The sequence below is a fragment of the Armigeres subalbatus genome, chromosome 2, assembly GCF_024139115.2.
Source record: "Armigeres subalbatus isolate Guangzhou_Male chromosome 2, GZ_Asu_2, whole genome shotgun sequence".
NCBI lineage: Eukaryota > Metazoa > Arthropoda > Insecta > Diptera > Culicidae > Armigeres > Armigeres subalbatus.
The window spans coordinates 358,196,739-358,208,977 of NC_085140.1; the positions used below are offsets into that span (position 1 = coordinate 358,196,739).

The following is a 12,239-nucleotide window of genomic DNA, read 5'->3' on the forward strand; positions in this document are numbered from 1 at the left end:
GCGTTGATTGGCTGCCACCCAGTCACGCGTTGGCGCATCTTTCCCAGCACTATGAAGCCGGTTCCCAGCTCGTTGGTGGTGCCACAGCTTTGGTAGAAGGTAGCCGCTCGATGCCCGCTTTTCCACACTTTCTGTCCTGTCCAGCAGATTTCCTGCAGCGCTACGACATCGAAGTTGCGGGGATGTAATTCATCGTAGATTATCCTATCGCAACCTGCGAAGCCTAGCGACTTGCAGTTCCATGTTCCAAGCTTCCAATCGTGATCCTTTATTCGTCGCCTAGGTCGTTGCCGATTGTATCGAGTCGTATTATCTTCTATGTCGTTCGTAATAGTTGTTTTTAAAGGCGGCTTATTGGGCCTGCGCAAACCTCCTGTCTCGTCGGAGGGCCGTCGTGTCAGGGCTGTTTAGCGTCCCACCTAACACCAGGACTTGGGCTTGTGCGCTTTGAGCGGCACACGGTCGCTTTGGCGGAGCCTACTTGCGGATACATGCAGCTTTTTATAGAGGTTTAACAGGGCCCATTGTCAAACCCCACCACATCCTAGGCAGGCGCCACAACTCGCAGATGGCCTGGGGAGGGATCGTCAAGCCCTTGGACATAGTCCCTGCTGCCCAAAAAATAGTTTATATTACAAATAAAAGGACGTGGAATTTCTTAGTGCTGAAGAAAGTAGCTCTGAGGCTGATCAACATCACTGCCAAAATTAAGCAGTATTGAAGATATTTATCGGGAGACAGAAGCTCTTGGTCAAGAGGGTACATCAGATGTCTAGACCGGCTGGAGCTGGACGATAGTTGACCAAAAACTGCAAGCTGGTCCAGATTTGGATGTCACCGCCCAGTACACATGTCTGTTATTTCAAGATACCCTCCCAGTTGAAGAAGAAGCACCTTGAGAATGCTCGGAACCACATTGTAAATTGCAAGTTAGTGTCCACATTGCTGCTAGACTGAAAAACATGACCGCGATGGCAGTTGGATATAAGATAGTACTGTGGACTGCAAGACTTGTGGCGACAAGAAGAAGAGCAGTGAATTACGGAAGCCTATTTTACCTATTGTTGGTTTTCGACACAGAATCAGAACAGGGCCAACGGTGGGAGCATCGCGAGCTGATTACGAAGGTGCATTTTGATGCGCATTACTTTCCCCGCGGTGGTAGCCCAAATTAATCACCATCACCAGTGATCAGTAGTGGCGGAAGATGAGACGGAGTGGCATTGGAGGTCCTGCGGCAAACCCTCACGATGAGCAACACTGATGCGATAATTAACCAATTATTTTCCGGAATTCGAATAGAAAAAAAATGGTACTTGTAAGTCCAATCTGAATTAGGTAAGTACATTTACATCCATCTCTATCGTTATATTTTCATCATATTTTGCCTTTAACGTTCGATTTTCCATTATTCGATGTTCCGCTTTTGTACATCGGAGACACTCAAGAAGGCAAATAGTGAATGTCATACAAAATTATATTTCTTTGTTACCGCGATAGTATGTTTCAACTCTCTAAGCTCTTATGAGCAGTTCTTTTCACCATCTGCGAAGTTGTAATTGATTTTATTTCACCGGTGAGCCATGTTCCTTGAACAACAATTAGCACAATTGATTTGCACTCACATATTAAGTAATGCAGATATAGCTGCCGATGATTTTTACTGCAAAAAGTGTTTGTGCAATTTTTAGATTTTTTTTTGAAAATGAGTTAGATTTCCATACTAATGCATATCACAAACTTCATCGTTCCATTTCTCCCATGCCTACTTTTGTCGATTGTTACAAATATGCGATCATGGGCAGTTTACTAAATAAAAATAATATTGACAATTGATTGGAAAGAGCCTATTTTCTTCTTATTATGAACTGCTGCATATTTATGAGTGATCATGGGAACCGATTTCCGTTATTACTACCGAACTGTCGGTTTAATTGACATCTTCCGGTAACAATTTGAAGAAAATTGAACAACCGATGTTTTTTCATGAACCGCGAGTGTTTTCGGTAGTTTTGACAGAAAGGGCTGAAAAGTTTAACGACTGCTCGATTGTTAACTCTTGAACCGAAAAGACAACCGAGCGTTCAGCAGATAAAGCTCGGTTAAAACTTAATCGAGTTCGGTTAATTTTTTTAAGTGTGAGAGAAAGAGTGTCAGAAGTGAATATAAGAAGTTATAAGTGAGAAGGGAGAAGTGAAAAGGGAAAAATAAAAAGTGAGATGTGCGAAGTGAAAAGTGAGATGTGCGAAATAAAAAATGAATGGCGAGAAGTGAGAGATGTGTATTGAGAAGAGAGTAGTGGGTGGAGAGAGGTGAGAAGCAAGATGTGCGAAGAGAGAAGTAAGAAATTAGTAGTGAGAAGTGAGAAGTGACTTGTGAGTAGAAAGAAGTGTGGACCGAGAAACAAGAAGTAAGAAACGAGATTCTCTTTCCCCCTTTCTTCTTCCATCTTCATTCTTCTTTCTGTCTTATATCTCTCCACCCACTTCTCACTACTCAACATCTTGCTTCTCACTTCCCAATTTTTCGTCTCTTATTTATCACTCCTTGCTTCTGTTTATGTCACTACTCACATAATACTTCTCACTTTGCAACTATCACTTCTTACTTTCCACCACTGCACAGTGCCTAAAATCATGTTTTTAGCGCGTTTATTCAATATTATCCTATTTTTTTCTTTTTTTTTTCTTTATTAGAGTGATTTTTAAGTTTTTGACAAAGTTCATCACTTACCCTTATTATTCAATTTAGCCTAATTGTGTCTTCGAGACATTTTATCACTAAGATAATGCGCTTACTGATCAATCCCATTAAAAGTGAGATGGAAAAATTATGTTTTCCATTTGTTAAGAAGGTTCAATTCTTCATAAAAGTTGTAGCAAAAGCTCTTCTGAAAAACTTTGTCGAAGACACCAAGTTTGTAATTCCGTTACTTTTGGAGGTTTTTTACGCTTTATGCTGACAACCCCTTAAAAATATTTTTTTCATCATATTTTTTTTTCATTTTCATTTCTACATTTTGCATGTTCTAGAAAGTTTTAGATAATTTAAAAATGCGCTGTTTGGTGGATATTGCGACTTAAAAACTTGAAAAATGTAAAAGTTGTAACAGCTTTATTGGAGTTTTTAATAATATTTGATTTAACTGCAACTTGACAACGGACAAATTGTGGCAGTCAATCTCATACGCATAACAAAGTACAAGTAATGAACTTTAATTTAATACCTGAACTGTAGAGTTGTAAGCGAATGTAAGGAATGTTTCATCAAAAGTCATTTCCTACTATGCAAAGCAGAAATCAATCGCCCATCACAAGGAGTTGATGAACCAATGCACCATGCGTCTCCATATGCTTGTATGCTTATTGCTTATACGTCGAACATGTACAAAGCATGTTGACATAGGGGAAGAGGCCCCAAAACGCCCCCCCGAGGCAAAACGCCTTTTGTGGATTCCCTCATATTGAGCGTCATTAAGATGGCCGTAGCAACACTAGATCTAACATTATGTAGGTTGGGCGAAAAAAGTTTCAAAATAGTGTATGGGAAGGTCGGAAAAACCGAAAATTTCCACATTTTGGAGAAACATCTAACATTTTGGCGAGGCAAAACGCCCTAGTGGCACTAACCTACAATGTACCTGCGTCTCCACGTACTATCCATACCAGAATGCTGATTCGCCGACGCGTGGTGCTTTGTTCCCTAGGAGCTGCCAGCTAAAAGGCGTTTTGCCTCATGAGTTTTCCGGCAACAGAATATCACCACTTTTTTGAAATGTGAATATTATCAATATGATTGAGATTTTTGACAATTTTTGAATGGCATCATCTAGCTATCTTGTTTAACTGATGCATAATGTAAAAATACCCATGAATAGCGTTACAATTAAGACAATAAAGCAGTGTTTGCTTAGCTAGGGCATATTGCCCCCCCTTCCCCTAAAGCAATAAATCTCCAAAAGTAATGAAATTACAAATTAGGTGTCTTCGACAAATAAATTAGGTGTCTTCGACTGACAAAATGTCTCGCCCTCCTTAGCCGTGCGGTAAGACGCGCGGCTACAAAGCAAGACCATGCTGAGGGTGGCTGGGTTCGATTGCCAGTGCCGGTTCAGGCAATTTTCGGATTTGAAATTGTCTCAACTTCCCTGGGCATAAAAGTATCATCGTGCTAGCCTCATGATATACGAATGCAAAAATGGTAACCTGGCTTAGAAACCTCGCAGTTAATAACTGTGGAAGTGCTTAATGAACACTAAGTTGCGAGGCGGCTCTGTCCCAGTGTGGGGATGTAATGCCAATAAGAAGAAGAAAATGTCTCGAAGACGCCCGCGAAATCACATAAAAAAGAACTAATAAAATAAACGCATGACGCTAAATCACATAATAAAGATACTATTAAATAAACGCGCTAGAAACACGATTTTTGCCACCGTGCACTGACTTCTTAATTCTCATTTCTCACTTTCCACTACTCACATGTTACTGCACACATCTCACTACTCAATACCTACTTTCGTTTTTAGTACTAATTTCTCACTACTCTGTACTGTTCACTATACACTTCTCACTTCACTTAATAAGGAAACAAATTTTAACTACTCGGCCAAACGGTATTCGGCCAAATATAAATGTGTTCCCTATCTCGATACCTCCCTAACTCGATGGTCCCTTAAATATCGAGTAAGGGAGAGTTAATTGTAGTTCTAGGTACGCAATCCTCATTTATTGGTTAGACTCTCATGATACCCCGTGTTTTCAATACTTATAGAAATGTGTAGATATATAGTACACAGTTCTGATTGAAAATACTGGAATATGTATAATATGTATAAAGCATGTAGGTATGAGAGTGCCAATGCCTTCGGGATGCAACTTACTCCAAATATGATCGATTATGGAGTAGCAATGGTGCACATGTAAAGCCGGACAACCAAGCTTTATTCTACAACACTTTAGACGATAAAAGAAACGAATAAAAAATGTGAATGAAAGTTTGTGGTCATAATAACACGTTTTTCATACATTCGTACTATGTAATGACCTGTCCACTGGAGCTATTCCAACTAACAAGCAAGTTTCGGAACCTGTTCATCACTCTGTTGCTCTTGTAGACCTTCAAGACTCAAGAATTTTCTGAAGTTCCTTATTTATTTGGAGAGTACTGTGAATTTTATGTAATGGTGTAATTGGTGGTGTAATTGGTCGGCTGTTCGGCCAAATTGAGAGTTGACGTGAAGTCAATGTTAACTTCTCTCCACGAACAGCCTAGATAGCCGTGTGGTGTCGGCAGCTGGTTATCTGGCTAAGAATAACATTACGGATTGCCTGTTCCTGTGGTAAAAGTCCACCATACAGGTGACCCCTAATTCTCGGTGTGATGCGGCTTTATGCTTACCGTGCCAACGAATGAATGGTTAGGGGGGTCTAATAAGAACCTAACCGCAAACGGAGCCTGTGACGCACCAGGGCCCCTTTCACAGTATTTAGCCCTCGCTGCGCTAACCGGAGCTATGGCGTAGTTGACTTTTTACTTCTCCGAGATAATCGGCTACTCTTATTCAACCTCATCGTGAGGTTAAATAAGAGTGGGGTTATGAATATGTGGGGTTATGAATATGTGTTTTACTTAGTTTTCAACAAATTCTATATGGATTCGCATTATGCGTTTTTTACAATTTACTTTGTGTATGTTACCTATATGGATTCGCATTATGCGTTTTTTCACAGTGTAATCTGTGTTTCGTCTTTGACGTTCGGCTTCAGCTACTCTTGTTTAATCTCAACTTGAGGTTGAATAAGGGTGGGGTTATGAAAATGTTTTTTTTACTTAGTTTTTTTTTTCAACTAATTGTCATCTATATGGATTCGCATTATGCGTTTTTTTACAATGTACTTTGTGTATGTTACCTATATGGATTCGCATTATGCGTTTTTCACAGTGTACTCTGTGTCTCGTCCTTGACGTTCGGCTTCAGCTACTCTTGTTCAATCTCAACGTGACGTTCAATAAGAGTGGAGTCATGAATATGTGTTTTACTTAGTTTTCAACAAATTGTCACCTATATGGTTTCGCATTATGCGTTTTTTTTTCTTACAATGTACTTTGTGTATGTTACCTATATGGATTTACATGATGCGTTTTTCACAGTGTATTCTGTGTTTCGTTCTTGACATTCAGGTTCGGCAACTCTTGTTTAATCTCAACGTGAGGTTCAATAAGAATGGGTTATGGGGTTATGAATTTTGTTTTACTTAGTTTTCAACAAATTGCCACCTACATGGATTCGCATTGATTTTTACAATGTACTTTGTGATTGTCACCTATATGGATTCGCATTATGCGTTTTTCACAGTGCACTCTGTGTTTCGTCTTTGACGTTCGTCCATTGTTACATCCTCTGTGTTTTTGTGACACCTCTCTTTAGTCCCTAGCTGAATGCGTGTGAGTCTACATAACTGGCTTTCCTGTAAATGGTTCCATTCTGCTTTCCAACTTCACTTCCTCTTCCTTTCCCCTTTTCACTTCCTTTTCCGTCAGGTAAATGATGAGAAAGGCCAGTGAAGGCGATGGCACAAATCTCCCAAATTGAGGGGAACGTGCCTCCTGAGCCGACGTCCTGATACCTGATGGTGTAATGTAACTAACAAACAAGTTCTAGGACCTATGAATCACTCTGTTGGTCCAATATATGAGCTCAAGATTGGTGTGGGGTACCGTAGATCAAAACCATTCAAAACAGAATATCAGCAATTTATAAATCACTCTGAACTCAAGAATAATTTGTAGTACCGTAGGTATTCTGGGAATGTTGTATTTTATATTTTGGATATACGCATATAATAATGTTCCAAGGAGCTTCTCCAACTAACATACAAGCTCGGAAATCTTTGAATCCCTCTGTTGGTCTTGTAGACCTCCAAGATCTGACCTCAACAATATTTTTAAGTACCGACAACACTGTGATTTGATAAAAAATAGTTTAATTATGGCTCAAGATGCATTGCCAACTTCAAATTAGGATTGAGACCCCGTAAAAAGCTTTGTTGTTCAAGTAGATCAGCAATCAGATCTGATCAGATCTGAACTATAAGAAGGTTTGGAAGCCCTAGAAGATAGCAAAAAATATTTACCCATATTTCTACTTTTTCATCCGTTCATCCGGCGGTAGATAGAATAACATGATAAGATATAATTTTCAGTATTTTCAGAACATCCACGTTCAATAAATAAGTACGATCGACAGAGCGTTATACGGGGTCTTGGCCTTGAGTTGGAATAGCTGATTGACTGACTGACTCGAGGGCTATATTATTTAATAAAGCATCAATTCTCCAACGCAAAATGAGAACACAGCGTTTCATCATGGTTTCTCGATAGAGGTTGCTTATCCGATTCTGTTTTTTGCACTTGTGCACAAGTTCGAAACACTTGCTTTCATGGCTTGTTACGATTTAAAGAGGTTTTTCCTCTCTTTGGTCCTATCTTTGATCGTTATCTATTTAAAGCAATTTCTTTTGAATTTAAACAGCCCCATTAGACATCATTTCGTTATTATAACAGGTACCAGTATTCCCAAAATATCTCTCGTACTGCAAGCTATTCTGGAATAAAGAGTATGATGCCCTGTTTGGTCAACAACATATGCTTGACCATACTTTTGCATTGGTATTGTTCCATAGAACATCACTTTACTTTTATTAACATTTCACAGTATTTTCAGGACATCAATTGTACTCCAAACTTTTCTTGAGTTCAGATCTTGAAGTTCTGTAAGTTAAAAATTAAAAACGGTTGAGGTTCGCCCAAATATTTTCTATCTGTCGCATTTGCAGAACGTTAGAGAGTTTGTGGTCTGTGGTACATCTTCATTTTTGGTCAATCTTCAGTTGTTTTTCACCCTAATCTTCAACCGTTTGTCCAACTGTTTCATACACGACTATCTTCAATTAACTCTTACGCATAACAATATTTTATCTTGTTCAAGTAGGGGAGAACAGTCCAAAATCCACCCCGTAATTTTTTTCGATTTTTTTCACCATTGTAAACAAGAATACCGAACCATTCCAACGTGGAGATGCAAAATTTTCATACTAGCTGCATTTCACAGTGACTTTCTAACGCATTTAAAATATGTTTTAAAAATGGGCGTGGGGCAAAACGCCCGAATGGTGGTGTGAAATTACTTGTTTATTAAGTCTCAACGAAATAATAACAGCAAAATCCCTAAATTTTCACTTAAATTTAAGCGAAAGTGAAGGTTCCATTGCAGCTAAAAAATGAATAACTAATATTGAATTGTAATGATAATATTCGTTTATAAATGTCCTACAAAAGATTGAAATGAGTAATTCTAAAAGTGATTTCGCACCGCAAGTTTGTTATTCATTGTTCTCCCCTATTTCTACACGCAAAAAAAACGTTTATGAATTCGTGAACGAACAAGTTCACGGTGTATTTTTAGTTACGGTTCCGGATACAACAGTAACGTTTTTTGGAACGTTCTGGAAAAGGTGACTGGTGTTCCCGAATCCATGACCTAAATCACGGTGTTTTTGCTGGTTCACCAATCCAGGAACGCTTTAGGTACACAAAGATGTTGTCAATGCCATATTGGTGATATCCGGCAAACACGAAGTGTCCGACGGTGTCAAACTTCTTCACTCCGGGATAGAGCTGGCATTATGATCAAAACATCGAGCACAGTTGTTTGCTTATTTGCGCGGAAGTTGCAGCAAATTAACTGATAACGCTGTCATTTTTTCCTGCACAGCATAGAGTTGCTAAGAATGTCGATACATAGATGAATTCACCGCCCGGTTACAACTTGATTTTTCATCGATTTGTTATTGTTTTTTTTTTTTCGTAGGGTCACCTAAATGTTTCATTAAAGCCAAACAACATGGTTACGTAACGGACAATTTCATTGAGTGCAGCTACTATGCAAGCTGATGGATAGCCATTTGATGGTTAGCAGCAATCTAATTAGATGATAACGACCATGGCGATTGCAGACCGCAACCACCCTCTCCTCTGTAGTGGAGGGAGGTAATGATGATATGATTTCTACTTAATAAATTACCAGTGATTCGTTGCTGTCTTCATAAAGATAGCATGCAAATGAATGGCTAGTTCAGGAATGGCCTTGTGAGTTATGACATTGGACTGCCATTTCGGGATCTGCAGATTCGATTTCTGCTCCAGTTTAGGTTGGTTTCATTGGTTTTGTCACACAAGAAATAGCTTTATGTAATGGAATTCCTGGTCCAGTTGAAATTCTTTTCAGAGATTTTTGGAAATATGGTTTGCTTGTCACTCATGCAAGAATGAATTCTTCCGTTTGAATGCATAATGCAATAGTTGAAAATGCATGTGTAAACAATAAATTGCGCGTCGAGTCAAGTACGAGACACTGAAGACGGCCTTACTGTTGAGGTCAAAATACGTATTTGTCTAAGGTACAATAAAATTGTGGAATTCAGTGCAATTGTACAAACTTGTCTTACGACTAGTAAAGACATTCCACTAAAAGCTCAAAATGATTTTCTTATAATAAATTGCGCTCCGAATAATTTCAAACGCTTTGTATAGCGTTTTTCTTTTCGAAGATTAATTATGCGATTTGCCTCCTAAAAAAAATCGAGGCATGAGAAGAGGTTCACTACACATTGCGGTCTGATAATGTTTGTTCCTCCATGAGGCGTGACATTATTTGACATAATCCCAACAAATGTAGTGAAATCCAGATCTTCACACATTGAGGCTAAAAGTTTATCTTTTTGGACGCATCATTTCAATGCAATTAACACATCATAATTATCACATCACAACACTTCAATTTGTACGACTATATTATGGTATCACTTCGTTCTGCTTCAAAAATATCATAGATCATGATTTTGCATGTTCTTCTTTTTGTTTCGGAAATATGAGCCGTTACACAGAGTTTTCGATTGGAGATGTTTAACCACATCCGACTGTAATGAAAAAGACTTCATTTCCCCTTCATAATAAATGCTTCCAGTTCAAAGCGGTATACAATTGAGGTGAGCAAAAACGATGAGATATCCAGATGGCCTTCAGACGGCCGTAGAAGTGGAAAACGAACCCATAATTGCACACAAACCGCAAGCCTATCACCATCTTTCCTATCTTCACCACACTAGTCGATCGGCCAATATAACTTCGAAAACTCTAAAGTTGTCACCTCAACTACACAAATAGCACATACAACCATCTATCTCACGTGGGTCCACCATGCAACCAATCACTTATTTTCTTCTCATCTTGTTCAATTTACGATACCTTCATTGCTATCGTCGTTAACCAGACTCTCCCGTCGTAGTTTCGCCATCGGTAATGAATTGCCAATAACCACAAACCTACCCGCATGCATAACACTCCGGTATGGTCGATCTAACGAAACACTGACGGTGATGACGATTCAGCAGCACAATTTCACGGTTTCCATTAAGCACTTTACAGCGCGAAAACTATTATCAAATCCAGAACTGTATCACTGTGACTCAAGACGAGATCTTTACAAAAACGTTTCTTTTTTCTCGCGCTTCGTGGCCAACCGAGAGGAACACTCAAAATGGACTGCCAGACGGGAACGATACAAGACACTGCACTACATTGTCGAGGCAAGCAAATACAAAATATAATGAAAGCAACTTTTTGTAGCAAGCAGCTGGTTGGGTATCGGAGGAAAGGAGTGAACAGTGAACCAAACGATATTATCTAAGTTTGAAGAAGATATGAAATGTCTAACAGAAAAATAATATTTTTCATTAGTCTTATATTTAGAAGTCATTCAAATGTTAAAACTGTCAAACAAAATAGTAATAAATCGACACTCAGACTTGCGGTTATTCATTTGCACGCTGAATCATTCGTTTGCCAATGTGCATGTTCCACAAGGTTTTACTTTTAACTTTCTGCTATCACTGCGTAACATAACACAGGGGAACAAAATTTAACCTTTTGCGGGTCCTCAGAACCAATTGATGTGTCTTCAGTAGATTTTGGCTCGCTGAATCCGAATCTGTCCTCAGATATGCTCTAACACGTCCAAATTTTGAGATATAGCTAAATTAATACCGCTAATTTAAAGAAATTGGCATTTTTCTAAGGACTTTCATGAAGTATATTAACATAATTTTAGGTCAAACAATACCCGAAACGGTATAAGCACATCTGATCTAATGAATTTACATCAGATTTGCACGTTACAATTGTTTTCTATTCGGTTTTACTTAAATTTAAGTTCAGTGAGTTTAATTTAAAAATATTCCATGCAAGTTGTTTTTCAAAAACTTGCATGCAAACGCCATCACCACCAGTTCGAAGTCACCAAAAATTCCACAACATGCGGCCAGAGGAACTGGGATATGAAAATGTTGAATGAAGTATAGAGATACTAGTCAGTTTCATTCGACTTTTAATAAAATATCCATGTTTTTTCATTTTATGCTCAACATTTCTCCTCCTCCTAAAAAGTTATTCTGCTCGATTTCTGGTTGTTTTTTTTTTTGATCGATCAACTTCCAATAACCACACGTAATCTGTTATCATGTTGCAATTGTGTTGTGCTAGAATATAGTGAGAACATGATGATCCAGAAAGTTCCATTCATTTAATCAACAAGGAAACAGATCGGATTGCAATTTGAACAAATTCAAATACTGTACTAGATCCCTTACCATAGCATTCAAGCCACATTGACTAATAAAATACATTTCAGCACTCGGAAAATAAGTTGAAACTTAACCATTTTGTAACTTCATCGTAAATTTTCTCATTCATGCCGTTGTTTTGTTAAATTAGAGAAATATCAGAGTGCAGAATTGGCGAATCATAGGCTCGGATAACTGTAACATGTTGAACAGCACACAAGTGGAGCGGAGCCCAAGTTTTTTTTGGCGCATAACTTTTCGTCTTAGCACATAACAAAGCTTGATAAAACTATCGAACTTTTTCCCGTTTGAATGTTATAAGCTGACCATAGTTTAAAGAAATTGCATTGGGATTATTGATTGCAACATCCACGCAGCATTTTCAACGCGAATCAAATAAAAGTCCCCACGCACGAGTAGGTTGTTGACGTTTTCCGGTTTCTGTTGCGTAGCCGTCAACGTCGCTTCAGCTTGTATGCAATCATACACAAGAACGATCGAAAACAACTTATCGATTCGTTGATTGATTTTGCTAATTGATAGTTTTCCGCCAAAATTTCT

General features: G+C 38.6%; 1 protein-coding gene across 4 annotated transcripts in view; it reads right to left on the reverse strand.

Annotated features, from left to right (window-relative positions):
• Positions 1–12,239, reverse strand: part of LOC134212966 (peroxisomal acyl-coenzyme A oxidase 3) — a 70,599-nt gene that overhangs the window by 42,193 nt on the left and 16,167 nt on the right. Inside the window, exon 1 of one of the 4 annotated variants that reach the window (XM_062691367.1) lies at positions 10,387–10,615. The exons of 2 other annotated variants lie outside the window; for them this stretch is intronic. The gene's annotated coding sequence lies outside the window, so the exon portion shown is untranslated. Of the gene's footprint in view, positions 1–10,305; positions 10,616–12,239 lie in introns of those variants that run through there. One more of the 4 variants, XM_062691368.1, reaches the window with a different exon arrangement.